Source organism: Parasteatoda tepidariorum, chromosome X2 (assembly GCF_043381705.1).
Source record: "Parasteatoda tepidariorum isolate YZ-2023 chromosome X2, CAS_Ptep_4.0, whole genome shotgun sequence".
Taxonomy (NCBI): Eukaryota; Metazoa; Arthropoda; class Arachnida; order Araneae; family Theridiidae; genus Parasteatoda; species Parasteatoda tepidariorum.
Window position 1 is genome coordinate 3,769,363 of NC_092215.1, and position 4,447 is coordinate 3,773,809.

The window sequence follows — 4,447 nt, forward strand, 5'->3', positions numbered from 1 at the left end:
GATGGTTTTTATTAATATAATAACATTGCACTTAAAGAAAAGTACATAAAATTTGGGCAGGTTTTACCATGTGTGTGAGCTAATTTTTTTAAAATTGAGTTTAAGAGCAAGAAATCCAACGTCTAATTATTTATTTAAGTTAAATGAATATTATGGGGATTATAAATAAACTACTTTAATTTTTTTTTCTTTTGACTTTCCTACCATCTTAAAAATTTTATAAGGAACTTATGAACTCTGAATACGCAGAGGAAATTATCTGTCTTTTTGAGGTTTCTTTTGAAAATTTAGTGTAAATGTACTTTTATTTTGAGTTAAAGGAGGGTAAAAATACTGATGTGTAATTAATTATTTTTTACATTTATGCTGAAGTATGCTTTTCAACTGTGGGAAAATGTGTTATATGTTTTTTTTTCTTTAAAAAAGAGGAATGTTTCCAAAGATGCTGAGCATGGGGAAAATCGTTTGAAGTTCATTTGACGCTCAATATTATCAATGTTGTTGTCCGAAATAAAAATAATAAGATCGCAGTATTTTGGGTACACAAAACTAATCCAAATATAATTCATAACTGATGTTGCAAATTTCGCAGAAGATTCGTTAGAAATTGTAAAAATTTTGTAGAACACAATAAAAAATATATAAATAGTGTGCCTGCTAGAATTCGTTATCACCTCAATAATTTCTTGTCTCAAAAATGGTACAAGATATGGGGAAAAGGTCATTATAAAGTTGTTCAACATCACCGTTTTAGCAAGAAAAAACACCTCTACAAACAGAAGGATTAAAATACATAGTTGTTTGGTTGCATCTCCCAAAATTGTAACGCAGAAAAAAAGGTCACAGTCAAGATAATCGCGACACAGCGATAGGTTGTGTCATTACAATAAAGGAGTATCAAGTCCCTGCTGGAGTATTCTGTTCTTAAAACTTTAGTATCAAAATTAGTAGGATTGTACAGTATTGTTTTGCAAACGCATCAACTCTAGGCTCATTTGATATTAAGCAAATAAATATGATCATCATACAATTCAAAAAAGTTATGGTATACATGAGCATCGCAAAAAGTTTTACCTAAATATGCTAAATACTGGCAAAAAGGTTAATTATTTGTATCTCTTCCTTGTTTTTATCTTTGAGGAATTTAAATCTATAATAATTTTCAAACATTTCAGTTATTTGTTTGAAATATTAAGGAAACTTTTAGAGATTTTTAATTATTGAGGGGACACAAACCTATTTTTTGTTTTGTTTTTTTCATTTGATTAAGTGTGAAAAAAATACATAGGAAACGAATACCTCACTTGTCAGTATAACAACATGAAATGTGTATATAAGTGCGAGTACAAGAATGTACTTTTTGTACACAAAACCCTAACTTCTTAACTATTTTTCTGATCAGTTCTTGTTTTTCTTTTTCTCTATCAATTCAGCATAAACAATTACATTGAAAAATCTACTTTACTTGTTCAGACAGCTCTTACATGAACTATTCATTTATTTATCTTGTTTATAGTCTCATTTGATTCAATGTGAAAAATACTTAGGAACAATGCCACATTTGTTTTGATAGCAATGTCTGTTGCAAAATTAAAACTCCTATACCTTCTTAACTATTCATCTGATAGTATCAAAATTGGTTTCATTCAGTTAAGTTCATGTAATCCTGTCAATTTCATGTAAAAAATATGTTCACGTGTCGTGTAATGCTTGGAGATGCTCGAGTGTTTTCCTAGTTATTCTATTTGGACCACGTTTTTGTGGCTACTCCTTATATTTTGAGTCAAATATATGAATTCGTCTAAAAAAATCGATATGTTTCTTGAGAAAAAATACATTGAAAGTCCGTTATTGGCGATCGAAATGGGCTGCAGGTGGCGTAGAGCAGAACTCTTTTCCTATGGCAACACTTCACATGCTTTCCCCATTAGCGTGTGGAAAGTCATAGAGGAAGGAAGTACGTTAGTTTCTCTCTTGATTTTCATATAGATTAAAATCTTTTAACTTGAAAAACTATATGGAACTGAAAACTACATTAAACATAGTTTTAAAGAAAAGTATCATGGAAATTTTAAAAAATATTTTTATTAAATAAAAAGGAAAAATATTAAGAAAGGGGAAAGTATCGTAGTACATTCCTATACAACTGAAAAGAGGAGGAGAGGAAAGGGAGAAGGGCTAAAAGCATGAAACCGGTCTCTCCCCAGATGGCGTATTCGAGTGTTGCGATCGCGAATAACGAACCATTTTTTCTTTTAAAATAGACAACTATATTGATTTCAAATACTTGTTTGGCCGGGATAACCTATTTGGTAGAGCGATTCCTGTCGACCGAAGACTCCCTGTTTAGTAAATGGTGACTAGTACGCGTTAAATCTGTCCGGTCACAAAATCTTCCATGTTTCCATAACATATGACACCTCTCAGGGTTCTGAATTGGAGATTGTCTCTGGTTCAGGTCAATTACGATCTGTGGCTGTATGAATGGGTTCACCCTTTAACCGTAGACTGTGACGTGTGTGTGGCTGAAGTAATTTTGGCCATAGACGGATAAAAGGGAGTGTGGTCAACAAAGGGTGCACAGCAGGAACAGAATTGCTGAGAAGATAATTTTGCTTTATTAAAAGTATAAGAGAGAACCGATGTTCTATATTTATAACAGAAATAAATAAAAATATCATTTAAAGCTTCCATAAAATCTATTTTCCTAGATATAGTGGACGGCTGGTTATTTTTTTATTCGTTTTAAACATACAAATTTGTATCCCTATTAGTACTTTCTCGGTGACTGGGAAATTAGTTGTAGTAGCGAATTTATACATATATATTATAATATGCCGTACTCGCTTCATCTAGCTTCTACTGAATATTTTAGTGTGATTTTATAACTTGTCTATTGCCTGCAAAATTGATTAGCTCAATTTAAACTTAGCACTTTAGTGCGTAAAAATCCGAACTTTCGATGATACGGTCCTTACGTAGGGTAATCAAAGTGGTCACTCACTTGAATTTGGTGTCTTTACTGACAAATATGTTAAAACTGATAGAAATATTTTGCTGTCCCGCAGTGGACTGATCGTTAAGACACGGTTCCCAGCAGATCACCGAAGTCAAGCATCACTGGCTGCGGTCAGTGTGCTGGTGGGTGACCACTTGGATCAGTCTGCGTAGGGACCGAGGGTGTGCGGTATTGGTCCTCGTTAAACTGTTCCACCGTAAAGTGCTCGACTTCGCGTGCAGGTCGTTGGGCTACCGAAGCAGGGGTGCCATCCCCTCTGCAGAGGATCAAAATTGTGATGGCATGTCTTCGGATTATCCTCAGGGCTGTCCAGCTCCGTCGCCAATAGCCCATTGTGCAGCTCTAGTGCGACGTAAATTAACAACAACAACAAATATTTTGCTTAGCTAAGAAAAGTGCAGGATATTTTACAGCCGACTTTTTCAAAACATTTTTATGCTGCAATCATTTTTAATTTAGTGTCTTTCGATCAAAGGGAGCCATTTTTTTTTGTACAATTTCGTAGATTTTAAATTAGATATTTAAGAAATATTTATTATTTTTTAATATTTCGGGAAGAGGATAATTTTTGAAATCTTTTTAATGGAGGCTATTTTTCGTGCCAAATTTGTTGTATCATCAATATTTTACTTACCAATTATAAAAAATAACAAAAGTAGAACATTATCAACTTGCGGATTTTGAATGGGGTTATGGGAGTTTTTTGAGATTCGATGTTTATTTGGTTTTGGTAATTAAAATGGATTTTTGACTCAGTTTTATTTAACTCCCTTAAGCATGGACGAAATATTTTTCTTTTATAATATTTAGACCCAGGATTTGAGACCTTAAATGTGAATACACAAACATATGATATATATACGTGTAATGCATCTCGTCATGTCTTGCAGTGGACTGATCGTCAAGACACGGTTCCCACCAGATCACGTCAAGCAGCACTGGCTGCTGTCAGTGTGCGGGTGGGTGACCACGTGGATCAGTCTGCGTAGGGTGTGCGGTATTGGTCCTCGTTAAACTGTTCAACCGTAAAGTGCTCGACTTCACGTGCAGGTCGTCGGGCTACTGGTGCGGGGGTGCCATCCACTTCGCAGTGGATCAAAATTGTGATGGCGTGTCTTCGGATCATCCTCAGGCATGTTTTCCAGACTGTCGCCAATAGCCCATTGTGCAGCTCTAGTGCGACGTACTAAATGAACTACAACAGCATCTCGTCATTGGGATTATTCTTATAAATTTCATTTGAATCATAATAAGATTATCAATATTTTTATGGGTACTTGAACACACTGTAATTTGATCAGTAGGGGAGAGTGGGGTCAATTGTAACATTTTTTGCTTAACTATTTTTAACTAACAAAAAATCCAATATATTATTAGTATTAATTGACAGACGAGTAAAGTAGACTATCCTCTACTAGAAAAAAAATA